The 26,781-nt window shown below is 41.9% G+C and overlaps 3 non-coding genes and 1 pseudogene across 3 annotated transcripts; all 4 read right to left on the bottom strand.

The window, feature by feature from the left end:
* Nucleotides 1-1,231: 1,231 nt before the first annotated feature.
* TRNAS-UGA (transfer RNA serine (anticodon UGA)) lies at nt 1,232-1,313 on the bottom strand. Its single transcript has one exon. It is a non-coding gene; the product is annotated as a tRNA-Ser (tRNA).
* A 9,055-nt stretch (nt 1,314-10,368) lies between these two features.
* On the bottom strand, nt 10,369-10,450 carry TRNAS-UGA (transfer RNA serine (anticodon UGA)). Its single transcript has one exon. It is a non-coding gene; the product is annotated as a tRNA-Ser (tRNA).
* A 3,536-nt stretch (nt 10,451-13,986) lies between these two features.
* On the bottom strand, nt 13,987-14,068 carry TRNAS-UGA (transfer RNA serine (anticodon UGA)). The gene has a single exon. It is a non-coding gene; the product is annotated as a tRNA-Ser (tRNA).
* A 9,600-nt stretch (nt 14,069-23,668) lies between these two features.
* LOC134970453 (5S ribosomal RNA) lies at nt 23,669-23,787 on the bottom strand (annotated as a pseudogene).
* Nucleotides 23,788-26,781: the final 2,994 nt, after the last annotated feature.

A 26,781-nucleotide genomic window follows, 5' to 3' on the forward strand; every position in this document is an offset into this window, starting at 1 on the left:
TTAGTTTCATGGAAAATAAAGTTATCAAGGACAAATGATCTTAGCTTTCTACATGCATAAAAAGCAGTACGTAGCTGGCAGGATTTGAAACTGCTCGTGGAAACCACAATGGTTTTCAAGTCCAGTGCCTTAACCACTCGGCCACAACTACCTGACATCGATTGGATGGTGCTACTTGGAAATCAATTTTTTTTTCCTGTTGGCAGCAATATCTGATGCATTTTATTTTAATTTGCTTCAATATTAATACGTAAACTTTGTGAAATATAATAGCTAGTATAGTTTAATGTCAAATTTAGGTGTCAAGGACTTTTGATCTTGTACTAAATTAATTAGAAATCAGAGCCTTTAACATCACACCATGCCAACACCAGTGCTCATGAACTGTATTGTACATTTTACGGACATTTTATCAAATAATAATCATTTAAAATATATTAGGTTTTTCATTGGTCTATTCCACAGGTTCTCAAACTTGGTCCTCAGTACCCCACACAGTGCATGTTTTGCAGGTCTCCTCTCAGAACCACAAGTAAATAATTAGCTCCACAAGTAGACTTTTTAAAATGTGTCAGTGAGTAATTAATACACCTATGCACCTGCTGGGTTATCTGCAAAACATACACTGTGTGGGGTCCTGAGGACTGAGTTTGAGAACCTATGGTCTATTCCTTAATAAAGTTTGGAATTATAAAAACTGACACTGCACAATTAATAGTTTGTTGATTATCAGACATTTTTTCTTACCTTTCATTACATCTCTACAGCTACAAATCCAGATAGACAGAATCTGCATGCACAAGTTGCCACTGGGAAACATTTATACAAGGTCACAAGCATGTACATAGAATGCAGAAAGACACTGTCTGAGATTATATGGTTTAAAAAGAAGTCCATTGTAAAACAGGATATATATGTAGGTGAGCTAAGCTGAGATTGATAACTCAATTCTTAAACATAACATGCTTTGATTCTCTTCATCTTGAATGCATTTCGTTTTTAAACCAGCTTGAGAAGCAAATGGATTTCAAGTCCATCACCTTAACCACTCGGCCACAACTACCTTAATGTTGTTTCACTGACAAGCTGTGTGCAAAATCAATGTTTTCCTTTTTTGGTAGCTTTTACAGTAAGTTAAACTTTGGGAAATGTAAAAGCTACTTTAGTTTCATGGAAAATAAAGTTATCAAGGACAAATGAGCTTAGCTTTCTACATGCATAAAAAGCAGTACGTAGCTGGCAGGATTTGAACCTGCGCGGGGAAACCACAATGGATTTCAAGTGCATTGCCTTAACCACTCGGCCACAACTACCTGACATCGATTTGATGGTGCTACTTGGAAATCAATTTTTTTTTCCTGTTGGCAGCAATATATGATGCATTTTATTTTAATTTGCTTCAATATTAATATGTAAACTTTGTGAAATATAATAGCTAGTATAGTTTAATGTCAAATATAGGTGTCAAGGACTTTTGATCTTGTACTAAATTAATTAGAAATCATAGCCTATAACATCACACCATGCCAACACCAGTGCTCATGAACTGTATTGTACATATTATGGACATTTTATCAAATAATAATCATTTAAAATATATTAGGTTTTTCATTGGTCTATTCCACAGGTTCTCAAACTCGGTCCTCAGAACCCCACACAGTGCATGTTTTGCAGGTCTCCTCTCAGAACCACAAGTAAATAATTAGCTCCACAAGTAGACTTTTTAAAATGTGTCAGTGAGTAATTAATACACCTATGCTCCTGCTGGGTTATCTGCAAAATATACACTGTGTGGGGTCCTGAGGACTGAGTTTGAGAACCTATGGTCTATTCCTTAATAAAGTTTGGAATTATAACAACTGACACTGCACAATTAATAGTTTGTTGATTACCAGACATTTTTTTTCTTACCTTTCATTACATCTCTACAGCTGTAAATCCAGATAGAAAGAATCTGCATGCACAAGTTGCCACTGGGAAACATTTATACAAGGTCACAAGCATGTACATAGAATGCAGAAAGACACTGTCTGAGATTATATGGTTTAAAAAGAAGTCCATTGTAAAACAGGATATATATGTAGGTGAGCTAAGCTGAGATTGATAACTCAATTCTTAAACATAACATGCTTTGATTCTCTTCATCTTGAATGCATTTCGTTTTTAAACCAGCTTGAAAAGCAAATGGATTTCAAGTCCATCACCTTAACCACTCGGCCACAACTACCTTAATGTTGTTTCACTGACAAGCTGTGTGCAAAATCAATGTTTTCCTTTTTTGGTAGCTTTAACAGTAAGTTAAACTTTGGGAAATGTAAAAGCTACTTTAGTTTCATGGAAAATAAAGTTATCAAGGACAAATGATCTTAGCTTTCTACATGCATAAAAAGCAGTACGTAGTCGGCAGGATTTGAACCTGCGCGGGGAAACCACAATGGATTTCAAGTTCATCACCTTAATCACTCGGACACAACTACCTGACCTCTATTGGATGGTGCTACTTGGAAATCAAAACATTTTTCCTGTTGGCAGAAATATCTGATGCATTTTATTTTAATTTGCTTCAATATTAATATATAAACTTTGTGAAATATAATAGCTAGTATAGTTTAATGTCAAATATAGGTGTCAAGGACTTTTGATCTTGTACTAAATTAATTAAGAAATCAGAGCCTTTAATGTCACACCATGCCAACACCAGTGCTCATGAACGGTATTGTACATTTTATGGACATTTTATCAAATAATAATCATTTAAAATATATTAGGTTTTTCATTGGTCTATTTCTTAATCAACTTTGGAATTATAACAACTGACACTGCAAAATTAATAGTTTGTTGATTACCAGACATTTTTTCTTACCTTTCATTACATCTCTACAGCTACAAATCCAGATAGACAGAATCTGCATGCACAAGTTGCCACGGGGAAACATTTATACAAGGTCACAAGCATGTACATAGAATGCAGATAGACACTGTCTGAGATTATATGGTTTAAAAAGAAGTCCATTGTAAAACAGGATATATATGTAGGTGAGCTAAGCTGAGATTGATAACTCAATTCTTAAACATAACATGCTTTGATTCTCTTCATCTTGAATGCATTTCGTTTTTAAACCAGCTTGAAAAGCAAATGGATTTCAAGTCCATCACCTTAACCACTTGGCCACAACTACCTTAATGTTGTTTCACTGACAAGCTGTGTGCAAAATCAATGTTTTCCTTTTTTGGTAGCTTTTACAGTAAGTTAAACTTTGGGAAATGTAAAAGCTACTGAAAGGGTTAAAGCTCGTCTCTGCTTCAATGTCATAGAATTGCTTGTGTTATAGAACTTAATGTTCCAGCACATTTCTTGCTACTGTCCTTGTCTGTTATCTTTTTTATACCGTGTGAATAACTTTCCTATTTGAAGTACAAACTTGCCCATATATGCATATCCTTCCACTGCGGCAGTTCCTAGCCAATCATGTTATGTTAGCCCCTTTTGCGTTCTGTCCAATTAGTTATTGACTTGGGATATACACGCCCTAAATCCTTTCTTTTATATACTTTTGTTAAACCAACAATAAACAGTGTGAATCTTTACTGCTTGTGTTGTGCATGTTACTCGTAGCAAAAAAGGTTTACACTCACGGACGTCTAAGAGGCTATCACATCGAGGGTTAAGAGAAAGAGGAGGAATCCTTTCAAGTGGGGGCTCCGTCCGCGATTCAGTTGATCGTCCCCGGATGGTAAGATAGAGAATTTATTGTCTGTCTTTGCCATACGGGATTGCGGTCATACACTGAAGCTGAATCCGTGTCAGTGTTCTGGGAACACGTGACCAAACATCTTTAATGTCTGGGACTTAAAGATACATCTGAGAAGGGACCGGGGGTCCAAGCGCAACTCTCCAAAGACGTTAGTATCTGGGATACTTAAAATAGACCTGGGAGTCTATACATAACGAGACGTTAGTATCTGGGATACTTAAAATAGACCTGGGAGTCTATACATAACGTAGATTATACCTCGATTTGATTGTCTACTTATTAATAACAGATATTAGAGTATAAGTTTCATGTATTCAGCTTGACGGGTGGTAAGTGCACGTCTGTTGAATACCCTTATAACTTTCTTGCTTCCTATCACAATACGCTGCATTTCCAAGTCCCTGTACGAGTGGTGAGTAAACGTACAGATTATTACTATCGATTGCTTGTTAAAGTACTATGCATATGATATTGTGATATTGTCAATAACTAATTAACTGGTTAGCTGATGCATGCATAGAAAGTTGTTGGAAATTGTGTTTTTACTATGGGCTCTGGTCAGAGTAAGAAAACTGTATACCCCCCTCCGAGACATGTAAAGAATACGTGGCCCGTAGTTCTACCTCTGATTAATATTTGATTGATCCCTCGGTGGATAATTTAGCAGGGTAGACAGAGAAAGCAGGACAGGACCCACTCCCACGGGAAGGCAGTAATTACCCTTTCTATATGGAGGATTAAAAAATATCAGTTCCCAACAGCACAGAAGGGAGGAAGTGAGAAACTGTAAATCTTTGAAAACCCTCTCGCCCCCCCCTTTACATTCCAATATATCCTGCGCTTAAAGACACAGATCTCTTAGCAGTAGTAACCCTTTCACACCAGATGGGATCGCCTCCAACTCCACTGCTAGAAAATGCGTCCACTAGCTCTATCCCTAACGCACCAGTAACCCAGAGTTTAGATAATAGTAAAACACTGTCCCAAGCCCACCATTACCCTCGATGGCTGTATATCTTATTTGCGCAAAGCTTGCAAAGGACGCAGCTATACACATATGAAGGAAGTCTTTAAAACCCGTGCTCCTTTGCCTGTGTTTCTTTGCCTGTCGCTGTAGCTTGTAAACAGAAACCTTCATAGTCTGTTACTGAGTTTTGGAAAAGGTTTAAGGACTGCTGGACAGATGACGCTGGCTTACCTTTGCTTAACTCAGAAAGCTTACTCATTTCCACCTTCATTAACAACCTTCTACCTTCTGTCATAGTTTCTGTTAAGCAAAGCGTCTCTTCCTGGACTTCTGATAGTACGATAGATTTTAAAAAAAAAACATCTGTATGAGAAAGAGGCTGCAGGGTGTTTTGATGTAAAGAAACCTGCATTCACTCATAACTATCAGAACTCCAGACGCTTTGACAGACAGAACCAACCCCGCAGTCAGGGAAAGATTCACCTCTGCTGCCACTTATTATAAATGGAAGTAAAGTTCCCTTTTTTGTGGACAGCGGTGCAACAACCAGTGTTTTGTGTTCTGACCTATATGATGGTGATTTGGAAAAGACTGCTCCTTCAATGGGAGTCAATGGAATACCCACCAATGCCTGACTTAGCTCAAGTAAACCCCGCTCTTTGGTCGGAAGGTCCATATGACACTGGCCTAATCTCATGCACACCATATAAGGCCAATCTCAAACCCGACTCACAACCTGTTTATAGAAGGTCTCCGCCCCATGATACAGCAATTCTTACAACAGGGTATTCTCAGACATATTGTATCACCATACTGTACTCCTGTGAACCCTGTTGCCAAAGCTGATGGCAGTATAAGATTTGTACAGGATCTCAGAGCGATCAATCAGTTAATTGTCCCAATTGCACCAATTGTTCCAGATGTAAACTCACTCATTTCTGCAATCCCTGCAGATGCTGCGTTCTTCTCTGTAATTGATTTGAAGAATGCCTTTTTCAGCATACCTGTAGATTCACAGACACAATTACTTTTTGCCTTTTCTTTTGAGGGTAAACAACTTACCTGGTGCAGATTATTGACGCACCTGTTGTCTCCAGGCCACATTGAGGCCCTGGCAACCTCACCATGGTTCAGTCCTGCTACAGTATGCAGATGATCTGCTGCTCTGTAGTCAAACTGAGGAGGCCTGCCGAGAGGATGGTGTTTCATTACTAAACTGGCTTTGTGAATGTGGACACAAGGTGTCCAAAACAAAAATGCAATGGTGTAAAAAGCATGTTGATTACTTAGGTTTTGTGCTCACTCAGGGAGAGAGGAAAGTCAGTCCACAACGCATACAGTCTGTATTGGGCCTGGTCACCCCAACTACCCAGAAGGAACTACTGTCCTTCCTGGGTATGGTAAATTACTGCAGACAGTGGATATCTGATTGCTCCTATTATGATAACATTTTGAGACAAGCCACACTGAAGGACAAACCTAAAACTGTACAATGGTCACAAGAAATGTTAACTGCATATGAAAGTTTAAAATGTATGTTGATGAAAAGTCCGGCACTTGGCCTCCCCAATTATGTACTACCTTTCCATCTATATGCAAGGGACAATTGTAAAACCATGGCGGGGGTGCTCACACAGTTTCATGGAGGGAAGTTGCGCCCCGTGGCATTTTTTTTCCAAAGTCATGCCAGTGTCTGTGCAAGGTATGCCTGCCTGCCTCAGGGCTTTGGCAGCCTGTGCAATGGTTGCAGAAATGGCCACTACCCTCACTTTAGGCCACATCACAGTACTCCACACCACACATGATGTCCTGGCAATACTTAAAGGCTTACACACACAGCACATGTCAGCACAACGCCTTAGTGGATATGAAGTACTCCTTTTGAGTAACCCTACCCTTACCATCAAGTACACTGCTAGTTCTTCTGGCCCTGCACCCATTCTCAATGCCCTTTTAGGCTTGAAAGGTCCCGAGGATGAACCACCCGACCTACATGACTGTGCTGCTTCCATTGAAGCTGAAACTTCTCCCAGACTTGACATGTCTCCCGTTCCCATACCAGGCGCAGACATAGTTTTTGTTGACGGCTCCTGTAGTAGGCCCAATGACAATACATACCAGGCTGGCTATGCCATTGTCACCCTCCCTGACACTGTGTTGGAAGCCCTACCAACACCTTATCAGTCCGCGCAAGCTGCAGAACTCATTGCACTCACTAGAGCATGTCCCTCCCTTGACAACGTCCATCTGCTCACTCAACTTCAAGCTGCTGCGACTAATACTGATCTCTCCGACTGGACTTACCCAATTCTGCAGAAAAAATCCTAAATCAGGATTAATCTGCAAAGAGGGGAAACCCTGTATACCCCAGTCCAGTGCCCCTTTGCTCATTGCCCATTACCATGGGGTTGGTCACCATAGTAAAGCCACAACACTCCTCCTACTAACCAATGATTTTTATGTTACTAATGCCAAATCACTTGTGGACCAGTATGTTAGCAGATGCATCACTTGCCTCAGGAATAACCCTAACAACCCCAATAAAGCGAAACACCAGCATCTTGAATACCCCACCACCCCTTTTACACACTTACAAATTGATTTTACCCATATCCCTGGTACAGGTAAACAAGAATATGCCCTGGTCATTGTAGATATGTTCTCTCGCTGGCCAGAAGTATTCCCAACTAAGTCAGAGGATGCTAAGACAGTAGCAAGAATCCTAACACAGAAAATCATCCCTAGATGGGGGTGCCCCCTGCAAATAAATAGTGATAAAGGCTCAGCCTTTACAGCCAAAATCACACAGGCCTTAGTAACAGCTCTGCAGGTGGAGTGGAAGTTTCACATCCCGTACCACCTGCAGAGTTCAGGGGTCATAGGAAGAATGAATAGGACCCTCAAAGACAAACTAAGGAAGGCCACAGGAGGTACCTTCCACAAATGGAAGCAGGTCCTTCCCATTATCCTAGCAGAAATCAGAATGACCCCACAGAAAACTTTAGGATACTCACCCTTTGAAATACTAATGGGTAGACCCTTCCCCACACCCTGGGCTAAGAAACCGTTGATGATACAGGAAGGAGATCTAGAACTTATAAGGGAAGAGTATGTCAGGGCCCTCATAACCAAACTTGATGAGATTGAACATGATGTCGCTTGTAAAAAACCCTCTGAATCCACAGGAACCAACACACCCTTTTAAGGTCGGAGACAGAGTAGTGGTGAAGATCCTCCCCCGCAGCAAGAGCCCAGGAGACTTCACCTATGGCCCAGAGGCGGAAGTCGTTGCTGTAACCCGAACCGCAGTCCTGACAGAAGAGAGTCCCACCTGGATCCATGCTTCCCGAGTAAAGAAAATTCCTAGACCAGACCTAGAGGAGGAAACAGGTGATTCCAGTGAGGTACGAACAGGGGCGGACAGCCCTGACCTCCCACCTAGCGAAGACAGAAGACCAGAGGAGGATGAAGAAAATGCCCCCTATCTTTACCCTGGGGACTATCTTGATAGCCCTACTGGCCCATTTTCCCCTCTCAATGACTGAGGTTGATATAACTCAGAATAAGGGAAACTGACACTATGGTATAACTCTTCCACCACATACACCGCAACCTACATACTAGATTATTTCCAATTCCCCCAACTAGCTGCTGTCCAAAAGTCTGTTGACTACCAGATCCGCGCTGACACCACAGACAACCTAAGCCCCGAGGTACCTTATATTTGCGTTACAGGCCATAACTGGGGAAATGATTGCAGCTCATGGTCCGCGGCTGCCTGGAACACAGGTACCCCATGGGGCTATAAGCCCGCTGAAGCCTTAGATAAAAAGGATAAACACGGAACATCATTAACTCAACGATTAACCCTTCTTAAAATGCCCAACAATTACTGCAACTCCCGCTCAGGCTAAAAATTGCGCCATTGGTGTGCAGAAAGACGTAAGCTTTGCAAGAATCATATAGTATAACAATAATGATTCTAAGAGGGGATTGAAAGGGTTAAAGCTCGTCTCTGCTTCAATGTCATAGAATTGCTTGTGTTATAGAACTTAATGTTCCAGCACATTTCTTGCTACTGTCCTTGTCTGTTATCTTTTTTATACCGTGTGAATAACTTTCCTATTTGAAGTACAAACTTGCCCATATATGCATATCCTTCCACTGCGGCAGTTCCTAGCCAATCATGTTATGTTAGCCCCTTTTGCGTTCTGTCCAATTAGTTATTGACTTGGGATATACACGCCCTAAATCCTTTCTTTTATATACTTTTGTTAAACCAACAATAAACACTGTGAATCTTTACTGCTTGTGTTGTGCATGTTACTCGTAGCAAAAAAGGTTTACACTCACGGACGTCTAAGAGGCTATCACATCGAGGGTTAAGAGAAAGAGGAGGAATCCTTTCAGCTACTTTAGTTTCATGGAAAATAAAGTTATCAAGGACAAATGATCTTAGCTTTCTACATGCATAAAAAGCAGTACGTAGCTGGCAGGATTTGAAACTGCTCGGGGAAACCACAATGGTTTTCAAGTCCATTGCCTTAACCACTCAGCCACAACTACATGACATCGATTGGATGGTGCTACTTGGAAATAAAAAATTTTTTCCTGTTGGCAGCCATATCTGATGCATTTTATTTTAATTTGCTTCAATATTAATATGTAAACTTTGTGAAATATAATAGCTAATATAGTTTAATGTCAAATTTAGGTGTCAAGGACTTTTGATCTTGTACTAAATTAATTAGAAATCAGAGCCTTTAACATCACACCATGCCAACACCAGTGCTCATGAACTGTATTGTACATTTTACGGACATTTTATCAAATAATAATCATTTAAAATATATTAGGTTTTTCATTGGTCTATTCCACAGGTTCTCAAACTCGGTCCTCAGTACCCCACACAGTGCATGTTTTGCAGGTCTCCTCTCAGAACCACAAGTAAATAATTAGCTCCACAAGTAGACTTTTTAAAATGTGTCAGTGAGTAATTAATACACCTATGCACCTGCTGGGTTATCTGCAAAACATACACTGTGTGGGGTCCTGAGGACTGAGTTTGAGAACCTATGGTCTATTCCTTAATAAAGTTTGGAATTATAAAAACTGACACTGCACAATTAATAGTTTGTTGATTATCAGACATTTTTTCTTACCTTTCATTACATCTCTACAGCTACAAATCCAGATAGACAGAATCTGCATGCACAAGTTGCCACTGGGAAACATTTATACAAGGTCACAAGCATGTACATAGAATGCAGAAAGACACTGTCTGAGATTATATGGTTTAAAAAGAAGTCCATTGTAAAACAGGATATATATGTAGGTGAGCTAAGCTGAGATTGATAACTCAATTCTTAAACATAACATGCTTTGATTCTCTTCATCTTGAATGCATTTCGTTTTTAAACCAGCTTGAAAAGCAAATGGATTTCAAGTCCATCACCTTAACCACTCGGCCACAACTACCTTAATGTTGTTTCACTGACAAACTGTGTGCAAAATCAATGTTTTCCTTTTTTGGTAGCTTTTACAGTAAGTTAAACTTTGGGAAATGTAAAAGCTACTTTAGTTTCATGGAAAATAAAGTTATCAAGGACAAATGAGCTTAGCTTTCTACATGTATAAAAAGCAGTACGTAGCTGGCAGGATTTGAGCTTGCGCGGGGAAACCCCAAAGGATTTCAAGTCCATCGCCTTAACCACTCGGCCACAACTACCTGACCTCAATTGGATGGTGCTACTTGGAAATCAAAACATTTTTCCTGTTGGCAGAAATATCTGATACATTTTATTTTAATTTGCTTCAATATTAATATGTAAACTTTGTGAAATATAATAGCTAGTATAGTTTAATGTCAAATATAGGTGTCAAGGACTTTTGATCTTGTACTAAATTAATTAGAAATCATAGCCTATAACATCACACCATGCCAACACCAGTGCTCATGAACTGTATTGTACATATTATGGACATTTTATCAAATAATAATCATTTAAAATATATTAGGTTTTTCATTGGTCTATTCCACAGGTTCTCAAACTCGGTCCTCAGAACCCCACACAGTGCATGTTTTGCAGGTCTCCTCTCAGAACCACAAGTAAATAATTAGCTCCACAAGTAGACTTTTTAAAATGTGTCAGTGAGTAATTAATACACCTATGCTCCTGCTGGGTTATCTGCAAAACATACACTGTGTGGGGTCCTGAGTAGAGATGAGCGCCTGAAATTTTTCGGGTTTTGTGTTTTGGTTTTGGGTTCGGTTCCGCGGCCGTGTTTTGGGTTCGAACGCGTTTTGGCAAAACCTCACCGAATTTTTTTTGTCGGATTCGGGTGTGTTTTGGATTCGGGTGTTTTTTTCAAAAAACACTAAAAAACAGCTTAAATCATAGAATTTGGGGGTCATTTTGATCCCAAAGTATTATTAACCTCAAAAACCATAATTTACACTCATTTTCAGTCTATTCTGAATACCTCACACCTCACAATATTATTTTTAGTCCTAAAATTTGCACCGAGGTCGCTGTGTGAGTAAGATAAGCGACCCTAGTGGCCGACACAAACACCGGGCCCATCTAGGAGTGGCGCTGCAGTGTCACGCAGGATGTCCCTTCCAAAAAACCCTCCCCAAACAGCACATGACGCAAAGAAAAAAAGAGGCGCAATGAGGTAGCTGTGTGAGTAAGATTAGCGACCCTAGTGGCCAACACAAACACCGGGCCCATCTAGGAGTGGCACTGCAGTGTCACGCAGGATGGCCCTTCCAAAAAACCCTCCCCAAACAGCACATGACGCAAAGAAAAAAAGAGGCGCAATGAGGTAGCTGTGTGAGTAAGATTAGCGACCCTAGTGGCCGACACAAACACCGGGCCCATCTAGGAGTGGCACTGCAGTGTCACGCAGGATGTCCCTTCCAAAAAACCCTCCCCAAACAGCACATGACGCAAAGAAAAAAAGAGGCGCAATGAGGTAGCTGTGTGAGTAAGATTAGCGACCCTAGTGGCCGACACAAACACCGGGCCCATCTAGGAGTGGCACTGCAGTGTCACGCAGGATGTCCCTTCCAAAAAACCCTCCCCAAACAGCACATGACGCAAAGAAAAAAAGAGGCGCAATGAGGTAGCTGACTGTGTGTGTAAGATTAGCGACCCTAGTGGCCGACACAAACACCGGGCCCATTTAGGAGTGGCACTGCAGTGTCACGCAGGATGTCCCTTCCAAAAAACCCTCCCCAATCAGCACATGATGCAAAGAAAAAGGTTAGGTGGTATACAATTATGGACGGACTGCCTGCCGAGTGCAGACACAGAGGTAGCCACAGCCGTGAACTACCGTACTGTACTGTGTCTGCTGCTAATATAGACTGGTTGATAAAGAGATGTCGTAGTAGTATGTATGTATAAAGAAGAAAAAAAAACCACGGTTAGGTGGTATACAATTATGGACGGACTGCCTGCCGAGTGCAGACACAGAGGTAGCCACAGCCGTGAACTACCGTACTGTGTCTGCTGCGACTGGATGATAAATGATATAAAAAATATATATATATCACTACTGCAGCCGGACAGGTATATATTATATATTATATAATGACGGACCTGCTGGACACTGTCTGTCAGCAGAATGAGTTTTATTTTTATAGAATAAAAAAAAAACCAACACACAAGTGAAGTCACACGACGAGTGTTTAACTTTTTCAGGCAATCACAATATAAGTATACTACTAACTATACTGGTGGTCAGTGTGGTCAGGTCACTGGTCAGTCACACTGGCAGTGGCACTCCTGCAGCAAAAGTGTGCACTGTTTAATTTTAATATAATATTATGTACTCCTGGCTCCTGCTATAACCTATAACTGGCACTGCAGTGCTCCCCAGTCTCCCCCACAATTATAAGCTGTGTGAGCTGAGCAGTCAGACAGATATATAATATATATAGATGATGCAGCACACTGGGCTGAGCCTGAGCAGTGCACACAGATATGGTATGTGACTGAGTCACTGTGTGTATCGCTTTTTTCAGGCAGAGAACGGATATATTAAATAAACTGCACTGTCTGGTGGTCACTCACTATATAATATTATGTACTCCTGGCTCCTGCTATAACCTATAACTGGCACTGCAGTGCTCCCCAGTCTCCCCCACAATTATAAGCTGTGTGAGCTGAGCAGTCAGACAGATATATAATATATATAGATGATGCAGCACACTGGGCTGAGCCTGAGCAGTGCACACAGATATGGTATGTGACTGAGTCACTGTGTGTATCGCTTTTTTCAGGCAGAGAACGGATATATTAAATAAACTGCACTGTCTGGTGGTCACTCACTAGTAAACTCTCTGCACTCTCTACACTTCTACAGTACTCCTCCTAGTCCTAAGCTCCAGTAAATCTCTCTCTCTTATAATCTAAATGGAGAGGACGCCAGCCACGTCCTCTCACTATCAATCTCAATGCACGTGTGAAAATGGCGGCGACGCGCGGCTCCTTATATAGAATCCGAGTCTCGCGAGAATCCGACAGCGTCATGATGACGTTCGGGCGCGCTCGGGTTAACCGAGCAAGGCGGGAGGATCCGAGTCTGCTCGGACCCGTGAAAAAAACCATGAAGTTCGGGCGGGTTCGGATTCAGAGAAACCGAACCCGCTCATCTCTAGTCCTGAGGACTGAGTTTGAGAACCTATGGTCTATTCCTTAATAAAGTTTGGAATTATAACAACTGACACTGCACAATTAATAGTTTGTTGATTACCAGACAGTTTTTCTTACCTTTCATTACATCTCTACAGCTGTAAATCCAGATAGAAAGAATCTGCATGCACAAGTTGCCACTGAGAAACATTTATACAAGGTCACAAGCATGTACATAGAATGCAGGAAGACACTGTCTGAGATTATATGGTTTAAAAAGAAGTCCATTGTAAAACAGGATATATATGTAGGTGAGCTAAGCTGAGATTGATAACTCAATTCTTAAACATAACATGCTTTGATTCTCTTCATCTTGAATGCATTTCGTTTTTAAACCAGCTTGAAAAGCAAATGGATTTCAAGTCCATCACCTTAACCACTCGGCCACAACTACCTTAATGTTGTTTCACTGACAAGCTGTGTGCAAAATCAATGTTTTCCTTTTTTGGTAGCTTTTACAGTAAGTTAAACTTTGGGAAATGTAAAAGCTACTTTAGTTTCATGGAAAATAAAGTTATCAAGGACAAATGAGCTTAGATTTCTACATGCATAAAAAGCAGTACGTAGCTGGCAGGATTTGAACCTGCATGAGGAAACCCCAATAGATTTCAAGTCCATCGCCTTAACCACTCGGCCACAACTACCTGACTTCGATTGGATGGTGCTACGTGGAAATCAAAACATTTTTCCTGTTGGCAGAAATATCTGATACATTTTATTTTAATTTGCTTCAATATTAATATGTAAACTTTGTGAAATATAATAGCTAGTATAGTTTAATGTCAAATTTAGGTGTCAAGGACTTTTGATCTTGTACTAAATTAATTAGAAATCAGAGCCTTTAACATCACACCATGCCAACACCAGTGCTCATGAACTGTATTGTACATATTACGGACATTTTATCAAATAATAATCATTTAAAATATATTAGGTTTTTCATTGGTCTATTCCACAGGTTCTCAAACTCGGTCCTCAGAACCCCACACAGTGCAGGTTTTGCAGGTCTCCTCGCAGAACCACAAGTAAATAATTAGCTCCACAAGTAGACTTTTTAAAATGTGTCAGTGAGTAATTAATACACCTGTGCACCTGCTGGGTTACCTGCAAAACATACACTGTGTGGGGTCCTGAGGACTGAGTTTGATAACCTATGGTCTATTCCTTAATAAAGTTTGGAATTATAACAACTGACACTGCACAATTAATAGTGTGTTGATTATCAGACATTTTTTCTTACCTTTCATTACATCTCTACAGCTACAAATCCAGATAGACAGAATCTGCATGCACAAGTTGCCACTGGGAAACATTTATACAAGGTCACAAGCATGTACATAGAATGCAGAAAGACACTGTCTGAGATTATATGGTTTAAAAAGAAGTCCATTGTAAAACAGGATATATATGTAGGTGAGCTAAGCTGAGATTGATAACTCAATTCTTAAACATAACATGCTTTGATTCTCTTCATCTTGAATGCATTTCGTTTTTAAACCAGCTTGAAAAGCAAATGGATTTCAAGTCCATCACCTTAACCACTCGGCCACAACTACCTTAATGTTGTTTCACTGACAAGCTGTGTGCAAAATCAATGTTTTCCTTTTTTTGTAGCTTTTACAGTAAGTTAAACTTTGGGAAATGTAAAAGCTACTTTAGTTTCATGGAAAATAAAGTTATCAAGGACAAATGATCTTAGCTTTCTACATGCATAAAAAGCAGACTATATTGGGTGGGTTTTTTTGAGATCTGCACTGGAACAGATTGTACATTACCTGATAAGAAGTGTATAATAGTACTAATGGAAATTCCAATTACAGTTTAGACCAACATAGAGCTGCCAATTTCGCCTCAAAGGGCTTTTAGGGCAGAACAACGGTTGGTGGTGCTCCCGGACATTTTTAGCAAAAAGAGCTATTAGGGGTGGTTTTGCAAAGAAGCAAAAAAAGAGCTGGTTGATATGTCTCCCTGGGGCACACTTTTTAGATTAATTTAATGACAATATTGTGAAATAATGGAATGTATATAAAGCATTAAAACGTAACTTTTATTTAATTCTTCAGACGACCAAGTTTAATTAATTATATGAAAAAAAAACATTGCTGTGTAAAACAGCGAAGTGGTTTAAAACTAGAGATGTGCACTTGAAATTTTTCGGGTTTTGTGTTTTGGTTTTGAGTTCGGTTCCGCGGCCGTGTTTTGGGTTCGACCGCGTTTTGGCAAAACCTCACCGAATTTTTTTTGTCGGATTCGGGTGTGTTTTGGATTCGGGTGTTTTTTTCAAAAAACACTAAAAAACAGCTTAAATCATAGAATTTGGGGGTCATTTTGATCCCAAAGTATTATTAACCTCAAAAACCATAATTTCCACTCATTTTCAGTCTATTCTGAATACCTCACACCTCACAATATTATTTTTAGTCCTAAAATTTGCACCGAGGTCGCAGGATGACTAAGCTAAGCGACCCTAGTGGCCGACACAAACACCGGGCCCATCTAGGAGTGGCACTGCAGTGTCACGCAGGATGGCCCTTCCAAAAAACACTCCCCAAACAGCACATGACGCAAAGAAAAAAAGAGGCGCAATGAGGTAGCTGTGTGAGTAAGATAAGCGACCCTAGTGGCCGACACAAACACCGGGCCCATCTACGAGTGGCACTGCAGTGTCACGCAGGATGGCCCTTCCAAAAAACACTCCCCAAACAGCACATGACGCAAAGAAAAAAAGAGGCGCAATGAGGTAGCTGTGTGAGTAAGCTAAGCGACCCTAGTGGCCGACACAAACACCTGGCCCATCTAGGAGTGGCACTGCAGTGTCACGCAGGATGGCCCTTCCAAAAAACACTCCCCAAACAGCACATGACGCAAAGAAAAAAAGAGGCGCAATGAGGTAGCTGTGTGAGTAAGATAAGCGACCCTAGTGGCCGACACAAACACCTGGCCCATCTAGGAGTGGCACTGCAGTGTCACGCAGGATGGCCCTTCCAAAAAACACTCCCCAAACAGCACATGACGCAAAGAAAAAAAGAGGCGCAATGAGGTAGCCGTGTGAGTAAGATAAGCGACCCTAGTGGCCGACACAAACACCGGGCCCATCTAGGAGTGGCACTGCAGTGTCACGCAGGATGGCCCTTCCAAAAAACACTCCCCAAACAGCACATGACGCAAAGAAAAAAAGAGGCGCAATGAGGTAGCTGTGTGAGTAAGATAAGCGACCCTAGTGGCTGACACAAACACCGGGCCCATCTAGGAGTGGCACTGCAGTGTCACGCAGGATGGCCCTTCCAAAAAACACTCCCCAAATAGCACATGACGCAAAGAAAAAAAGAGGCGCAATGAGGTAGCTGTGTGAGTAAGATAAGCGACCCTAGTGGCCGACACAAACACCGGGCCCATCTAGGAGTGGCACTGCAGTGTCACGCAGGATGGCCCTTCCAAAAAACACTCCCCAAACAGCACATGACGCAAAGAAAAAAAGAGGCGCAATGAGGTAGCTGTGTGAGTAAGATAAGCGACCCTAGTGGCCGACACAAACACCGGGCCCATCTAGGAGTGGCACTGCAGTGTCATGCAGGATGGCCCTTCCAAAAAACACTCCCCAAACAGCACATGACGCAAAGAAAAAAAGAGGCGCAATGAGGTAGCTGTGTGAGTAAGATAAGCGACCCTAGTGGCCAACACAAACACCGGGCCCATCTAGGAGTGGCACTGCAGTGTCACGCAGGATGGCCCTTCCAAAAAACACTCCCCAAACAGCACATGACGCAAAGAAAAATTAAAGAAAAAAGAGGTGCAAGATGGAATTGTCCTTGGGCCCTCCCACCCACCCTTATGTTGTATAAACAGGACATGCACACTTTAACCAACCCATCATTTCAGTGACAGGGTCTGCCACACGACTGTGACTGAAATGACGGGTTGGTTTGGACCCCCACCAAAAAAGAAGCAATTAATCTCTCCTTGCACAAACTGGCTCTACAGAGGCAAGATGTCCACCTCATCATCATCCTCCGATATATCACCGTGTACATCCCCCTCCTCACAGATTATCAATTCGTCCCCACTGGAATCCACCATCTCAGCTCCCTGTGTACTTTGTGGAGGCAATTGCTGCTGGTCAATGTCTCCACGGAGGAATTGATTATAATTCATTTTAATGAACATCATCTTCTCCACATTTTCTGGAAGTAACCTCGTACGCCGATTGCTGACAAGGTGAGCGGCGGCACTAAACACTCTTTCGGAGTACACACTTGTGGGAGGGCAACTTAGGTAGAATAAAGCCAGTTTGTGCAAGGGCCTCCAAATTGCCTCTTTTTCCTGCCAGTATAAGTACGGACTGTGTGACGTGCCTACTTGGATGCGGTCACTCATATAATCCTCCACCATTCTCTCAATGGGGAGAGAATCATATGCAGTGACAGTAGACGACATGTCCGTAATCGTTGACAGGTCCTTCAGTCCGGACCAGATGTCAGCATCAGCAGTCGCTCCAGACTGCCCTGCATCACCGCCAGCGGGTGGGCTCAGAATTCTGAGCCTTTTCCTCGCACCCCCAGTTGCGGGAGAATGTGAAGGAGGAGATGTTGACAGGTCGCGTTCCGCTTGACTTGACAATTTTCTCACCAGCAGGTCTTTGAACCCAAGCAGACTTGTGTCTGCCGGAAAGAGAGATCCAAGGTAGGTTTTAAATCTAGGATCGAGCACGGTGGCCAAAATGTAGTGCTCTGATTTCAACAGATTGACCACCCGTGAATCCTTGTTAAGCGAATTAAGGGCTCCATCCACAAGTCCCACATGCCTAGAGGAATCGCTCCGTGTTAGCTCCTCCTTCAATGTCTCCAGCTTCTTCTGCAAAAGCCTGATGAGGGGAATGACCTGACTCAGGCTGGCAGTGTCTGAACTGACTTCACGTGTGGCAAGTTCAAAGGGCAGCAGAACCTTGCACAACGTTGAAATCATTCTCCACTGCGCTTGAGACAGGTGCATTCCACCTCCTATATCGTGCTGAATTGTATAGGCTTGAATGGCCTTTTGCTGCTCCTCCAACCTCTGAAGCATATATAGGGTTGAATTCCACCTCGTTACCACTTCTTGCTTCAGATGATGGCAGGGCAGGTTCAGTAGTTTTTGGTGTTGCTCCAGTCTTCTGTACGTGGTGCCTGTATGCCGAAAGTGTCCCGCAATTCTTCTGGCCACCGACAGCATCTCTTGCACGCCCCTGTCGTTTTTTTAAAATTCTGCACCACCAAATTCAAGGTATGTGCAAAACATGGGATGTGCTGGAATTTGCCCAGATTTAATGCGCACACAATATTGCTGGCGTTGTCCGATGCCACAAATCCACAGGAGAGTCCAATTGGGGTAAGCCATTCCGCGATGATCTTCCTCAGTTGCCGTAAGAGGTTTTCAGCTGTGTGCGTATTCTGGAAACCGGTGATACAAAGCGTAGCCTGCCTAGGAAAGAGTTGGCGTTTGCGAGATGCTGCTACTGGTGCCGCCGCTGCTGTTCTTGTGGCGGGAGTCCATACATCTACCCAGTGGGCTGTCACAGTCATATAGTCCTGACCCTGCCCTGCTCCACTTGTCCACATGTCCGTGGTTAAGTGGACATTGGGTACAGCTGCATTTTTTAGGACACTGTTGACTCTTTTTCTGAGGTCTGTGTACATTTTCGGTATCGCCTGCCTAGAGAAATGGAACCTAGATGGTATTTGGTACCGGGGACACAGTACCTCCAACAAGTCTCTAGTTGGCTCTGCAGTAATGATGGATACCGGAACCACGTTTCTCACCACCCAGGATGCCAAGGCCTCAGTTATCCGCTTTGCAGCAGGATGACTGCTGTGATATTTCATCTTCCTCGCAAAGGACTGTTGGACAGTCAATTGCTTGGTGGAAGTAGTAAAAGTGGTTTTACGATTTCCCCTCTGGGATGACCATCGACTCCCAGCAGCAACAACAGCAGCGCCAGCAGCAGTAGGCGTTACACGCAAGGATGCATCGGAGGAATCCCAGGCAGGAGATGACTCGTCAGAATTGCCAGTGACATGGCCTGCAGGACTATTGGCATTCCTGGGGAAGGAGGAAATTGACACTGAGGGAGTTGGTGGGGTGGTTTGCGTGAGCTTGGTTACAAGAGGAAGGGATTTACTGGTCAGTGGACTGCTTCCGCTGTCGCCCAAAGTTTTTGAACTTGTCACTGACTTATTATGAATGCGCTGCAGGTGACGTATAAGGGAGGATGTTCCGAGGTGGTTAACGTCCTTACCCCTACTTATTACAGCTTGACAAAGGCAACACACGGCTTGACAAATGTTGTCCGCATTTCTGTTGAAATACTTCCACACCGAAGAGCTGATTTTTTTGGTATTTTCACCAGGCATGTCAACGGCCATATTCCTCCCACGGACAACAGGTGTCTCCCCGGGTGCCTGACTTAAACAAACCACCTCACCATCAGAATCCTCCTTGTCAATTTCCTCCCCAGCGCCAGCAACACCCATATCCTCCTCATCCTGGTGTACTTCAACACTGACATCTTCAATCTGACTATCAGGAACTGGACTGTGGGTGCTCCTTCCAGCACTTGCAGGGGGCGTGCAAATGGTGGAAGGCGCATGCTCTTCACGTCCAGTGTTGGGAAGGTCAGGCATCGCAACCGACACAATTGGACTCTCCTTGTGGATTTGGGATTTCGAAGAACGCACAGTTCTTTGCGGTGCTTTTGCCAGCTTGAGTCTTTTCATTTTTCTAGCAAGAGGCTGAGTGCTTCCATCCTCATGTGAAGCTGAACCACTAGCCATGAACATAGGCCAGGGCCTCAGCCGTTCCTTGCCACTCCGTGTGGTAAATGGCATATTGGCAAGTTTACGCTTCTCCTCCGACAATTTTATTTTAGATTTTGGAGTCCTTTTTTTACTGATATTTGGTGTTTTGGATTTTACATGCTCTGTACTATGACATTGGGCATCGGCCTTGGCAGACGACGTTGCTGGCATTTCATCGTCTCGGCCATGACTAGTGGCAGCAGCTTCAGCACGAGGTGGAAGTGGATCTTGATCTTTCCCTAATTTTGGAACCTCAACATTTTTGTTCTCCATATTTTAATAGGCACAACTAAAAGGCACCTCAGGTAAACAATGGAGATGGATGGATACTAGTATACTTATGGATGGACGAGCGACTGCCGACACAGAGGTAGCTACAGCCGTGGACTACCGTACTGTGTCTGCTGCTAATATAGACTGGATGATAATGAGATGAAATCAATATATATATAATATCACTAGTACTGCAGCCGGACAGGTATATAATATATATTTATTATGTAATGACTGATGACGGACCTGCTGGACACTGTCAGCTCAGCAGCACCGCAGACTGCTACAGTAAGCTACTATAGTAGTATGTATAAAGAAGAAAGAAAAAAAAACCACAGGTAGGTGATAAACAATTATGGATGGACCAGCGACTGCCGACACAGAGGTAGCTACAGCCGTGGACTACCGTACTGTGTCTGCTGCTAATATAGACTGGATGATAATGAGATGAAATCAATATATATATATATAATATCACACTAGTACTGCAGCCGGACAGGTAGATATATTTATTATGTAATGACTGATGACGGACCTGCTGGACACTGTCAGCTCAGCAGCACCGCAGACTGCTACAGTAAGCTACTATAGTAGTATGTATAAAGAAGAAAGAAAAAAAAAACCACGGGTAGGTGGTATACAATTATGGATGGACCAGCGACTGCCGACACAGAGGTAGCTACAGCCGTGGACTACCGTACTGTGTCTGCTGCTAATATAGACTGGATGATAATGAGATGAAATCAATATATATATATATATATATATATATAATATCACTAGTACTGCAGCCGGACAGGTATATAATATATATTTATTATGTAATGACTGATGACGGACCTGCTGGACACTGTCAGCTCAGCAGCACCGCAGACTGCTACAGTAAGCTACTATAGTAGTATGTATAAAGAAGAAAGAAAAAAAAAAAAAACACGGGTAGGTGGTATACAATTATGGATGGACCAGCGACTGCCGACACAGAGGTAGCTACAGCCGTGGACTACCGTACTGTGTCTGCTGCTAATATAGACTGGATGATAATGAGATGAAATCAATATATATATATATATATAATATCACTAGTACTGCAGCCGGACAGGTATATAATATATATTTATTATGTAATGACTGATGACAGACCTGCTGGACACTGTCAGCTCAGCAGCACCGCAGACTGCTACAGTAAGCTACTATAGTAGTATGTATAAAGAAGAAAGAAAAGAAAAACCACGGGTAGGTGGTATACAATTATGGATGGACCAGCGACTGCCGACACAGAGGTAGCTACAGCCGTGGACTACCGTACTGTGTCTGCTGCTAATATAGACTGGATGATAATGAGATGAAATCAATATATATATATATAATATCACACTAGTACTGCAGCCGGACAGGTAGATATATTTATTATGTAATGACTGATGACGGACCTGCTGGACACTGTCAGCTCAGCAGCACCGCAGACTGCTACAGTAAGCTACTATAGTAGTATGTATAAAGAAGAAAGAAAAAAAAAAACCACGGGTAGGTGGTATACAATTATGGATGGACCAGCGACTGCCGACACAGAGGTAGCTACAGCCGTGGACTACCGTACTGTGTCTGCTGCTAATATAGACTGGATGATAATGAGATGAAATCAATATATATATATATATATATATAATATCACTAGTACTGCAGCCGGACAGGTATATAATATATATTTATTATGTAATGACTGATGACGGACCTGCTGGACACTGTCAGCTCAGCAGCACCGCAGACTGCTACAGTAAGCTACTATAGTAGTATGTATAAAGAAGAAAGAAAAAAAAAAACCACGGGTAGGTGGTATACAATTATGGATGGACCAGCGACTGCCGACACAGAGGTAGCTACAGCCGTGGACTACCGTACTGTGTCTGCTGCTAATATAGATTGGATGATAATGAGATGAAATCAATATATATATATATATAATATCACTAGTACTGCAGCCGGACAGGTATATAATATATATTTATTATGTAATGACTGATGACGGACCTGCTGGACACTGTCAGCTCAGCAGCACCGCAGACTGCTACAGTAAGCTACTATAGTAGTATGTATAAAGAAGAAGAAAGAAAAAAAAAAAAACGGGTAGGTGGTATACAATATTATATATATATTATATACAATTATATATATATATTATATATATTAAACTGGTGGTGATTATTAAACTTGTGGTCAGGTCACTGGTCACACTATCAGCAACTTGCAAGTAGTACTCCTAAGCAGACAATCACAATATATATTATACTGGTGGTCAGTGTGGTCACAATGGCAGTGTGGCACTCTGGCAGCAAGTCCTGCTCTCAGACTCTAACTGCTCCCCACTGTCAGTGTCTCCCCCACAAGTCAGATATACATTATACAGTCACACTATCTATCTATCACTTCAGCAAGTAGTAGTACTCCTCCTAAAGTACTCCTCCTAATGCTCCCCAAAATTACTACTGTGTCTCTCTCTACTCTAGTCTCACTCTCTTCTCTATAAACGGAGAGGACGCCAGCCACGTCCTCTCCCTATGAATCTCAATGCACGTGTGAAAATGGCGGCGACGCGCGGCTCCTTATATAGAATCCGAGTCTCGCGATAGAATCCGAGCCTCGCGAGAATCCGAGCCTCGCGAGAATCCGACAGCGGGATGATGACGTTCGGGCGCGCTCGGGTTAACCGAGCAAGGCGGGAAGATCCGAGTCGCTCGGCCCCGTGTAAAAAAAACTGAAGTTCGGGCGGGTTCGGATTCCGAGGAACCGAACCCGCTCATCTCTAGTTAAAACAAGTATTAAATAGTATATAGAAGACGATATAGTAATAATATGTCACTCGCTTATTGAAAGTAGGTGACAGAAAATTTGTCTGCACACCCTCTGGATTCTAGGCGAGTATTATTGTTAGACATATGTCCACTGCGAAAATAAAAAGTTCTCGTTATCTCTATGAGTTTATGATTGAAAATACTTATGCGTATTTCATATAAGAGATACAAGAAAAAGAAACCAGCTTTTTAATTACCGGACTCCTTTTGAAATAATCAACTATGCTGCGTGTTCTGCAGTGTTAGTTGACAAGTAGGTTCTGCTGGTCAATGAAAGGTATGTACCTTGATGGGACTACAGTACCCAGTATTCCCAGAGGGTCACCCTTTCTGGTACTGACCGGGCCCAATGCTGCTTGGCTTCCAAGATCAAACGAGATCGGGCAGATCCAGCATGGTATGACTGTAGAAGGTATGGTAAACACCTCTCAGCATATAAAAATGGATGGTATTTGAGGCAAAATGTAATTCCGTAAAGAAAAAGATTGATTTAACAATCGTCAATTAGTATTGGCCAATTAATGGCCCAAGGAAGACCAAGAAGTGGAGGGATTATTCACTGATGAAATCCTCAATGTTACAATTATGATGGAGAGCACATGCCGGAGTCGCCTCAAATAAATTAAATGAGGCAATTAAATTAATAGTATGACAATGGTTAAATGATTAGATGAAATACTAATAGAAATACCAGTATGACATGGGTTAAATGATTTGATGAAGTGCTAATAATCAATCATGTGAAATAACATAAGCTGAATCTTATATCAGGATTAACAGGAGCTGTCTAGGCAGTACCTTGTTTCTCTGTGACAAAATGTATAAAGAGTTTCCACTAAATTGCTCGATATGAAGTGGATATTGCTTTGTGTAGTTATGTAACAACACCCTTAATATGCTCTGCTCGGGCTGCAGAGGCAGCTAACTATTCATACATTTAAACATTTCGACGTACATTGTTGCAGAAAAGGTGTCTGGGCAGCTCTGTGTCCAAGTGAAAACAGATACAATTGTTTTGAACACACCACATAAGTTGCAAAGGGCAGCTTCCTTTTAACACTGCAAGATGCAAATAGTTGTCACAGTAACATACTGCAAACAGATGTGTTTGTTTTGGAATCGACCACATAGGCTGCAAGAAGCAGCAGGATTCTATCACATGCTTATCTCATTAATTTGTCACAATAACAGATTACTAAGAAAGATACAGAAAATCGGAATTTGTCACAATAACCAAGTGCTGAGAAAGCTATAGAGAGAGTGACTCTAGTCTCAACCAAAAAATGCAGATTTGAAACCAGCAGAAGACAGTATAAGAACAGCTGGTGTTCTATTTATAAATAACTTACATAATTTGTCCAAATATTTTATCAGAATAATAACAGTTATAATCAAGAATAGTAAGGACAAAGTAATTGTAAGTTGACACTGTTCTAATAATAAGTGTAGAAGAAGCTCTCACGCCAACGGAGTGCCTGAGTTGAAGAGTGATTGCCTGGGTAACTTGAAGGGATTTAATGTAGCACCAATGAAATGATGGCTGACAACATGAATCCCTGTTTTAAATAAGTGCCATGTGTCTGTGCACCGTTTGCAAAGTTTTAAATGTCAGCATTCAGTGACACTAATAGCCTCTATAATTGTAAATTGATGAGGAAATTACCAGGCAATATTGCTGGCTAAATCTTGCCAGGGAGACAGTCCGTGCTTAGTGCAGTGGGTAGGGGCAGCTTTTTCCCTTGTGAGTGCGCTGGGCACACGGGGAGAGAGCTGGCCTGGAGAGCTTTGAATCCGCTGCAGTGAGCGGTGTTATACTTGCGGCATTCGCTGACAGGAGTCCGCCCGTCGGAGCCCCGTTGCCGAGGTCCCGGAAGTTGGGTGCCGGACCGGAAGTGACACGCGTTTCGCTGGGAGGAGCTTGTTCACTGGATCGTCTGATCTGTGAGCCCTCCGTATGCGTCTTTTAACGAACAATATGACCAATCAATTTACTCATAAAATTGATTGACTAGTAGGTGAACCTATGGATAGCCAGAATCCACACTGCTATTGTAATAGCATATTAGATTTCTAATTGCTAACGGTGCAGAGACGTTGGGACTCTTGTAATTATACTAAAGTGCAAGACTGGGGAATAGTTAAGTTGAATGAAATGCAATAGGAAAGGAGAAATAAGAGAAGGTAAGAGGGTTGCTGATTTGTCGTAATAAACAATAAAACAATATGGGTGTGATGCTTGAATAAGAATGCTAATGTGAAGCTTCCCTGCAGAGTATGGGTAAAAATTATTATAATAGGGAATACTTGATGCCTGATGAGGAAGATACTAATTGATGAATGATAAAATTATATATATATGTACAGAATGAGAAACAAATAAAGTGGAAAGATACAAAATGGAATTGAAACAATGTAGTGAGGTGTAAATTACTTAGGAGAAAATAAGTAATAAATAATGAATAAGAAATAAGAGGGATGAGAAAATTATTATGAAGTTGTAAGAAAAAATATGTGTAAGAAAAAATGATTAAAATAAAATAAATTAAAATACAATAAAAACTTTTTTTTTAAAAAGGGGCTTTTTTGTGTTGTGTATACTAATAATTAGAATAATGACGCTTGCAGATTGAATATGAAAAATATAAAATGGTGAAGGTTATAAATTAAAAATTGTGAATAGATGGCTGAAAGAAGTATGAGGGCGGGGATGTTGGTGAGCAACATGAATGTGTGATGATAGGGATAGTGTTGGAGAGAAAATTGAAAATTGATTTGTTTGATATTAGGAGGATAGTGCAGTTGTGTGATGGAAGAAGAGAGGAAAAGAGGAAAATGTAGTTACTGTATGGCGGGGGGGTGTGGGGAGTGGGGGATGGGGGAATGGCGGGGGGGGGAGAAAGGTGGGAAAGAAGGCTGAAGAAGGGGCATGAAAAAGGGGGGGAGGGGGGGGGGAAGGAGGGGACGCTGGGGGGGAAGGGGTGAAATTATAGAGTGAGGTGTGGTATTGTTGTGGGAAAAGTAGAGAGGTTGAAAGCGGCGGCCGGCCTGTGGGGGAAGGGAGAAGGAGAGAAGGAGGGAAAGAAGGGAAAAAAGATGAGGATGTAAGTGGGGGGGGGAGGTGTTAATTTTGTGAGTGAGGGAGAAGGAGACGGAGATGTGATGTGTTGATTGAAAGAGTGGATAAATGTAGGTGTATAGTGAGTTGAACCATTGTGAGTGGATGAAAGATTGAAACATGTGGATAGTTAGGAAAGAACAATTATGTGTGTGGGGTGATGGTTGAAAATTGGTGTGGTGTATGTTGGTAAGGATGAGATGTTGGGTGAAGAATGGGAGGTGTAATGATATTGTGCAATAGACCTGAAATTGTAATATTTGAAAAGAAAATGAAAAAGTGAACTGGGG

This window comes from Pseudophryne corroboree, chromosome 11 (genome assembly GCF_028390025.1).
Source record: "Pseudophryne corroboree isolate aPseCor3 chromosome 11, aPseCor3.hap2, whole genome shotgun sequence".
Taxonomy (NCBI): domain Eukaryota; kingdom Metazoa; phylum Chordata; class Amphibia; order Anura; family Myobatrachidae; genus Pseudophryne; species Pseudophryne corroboree.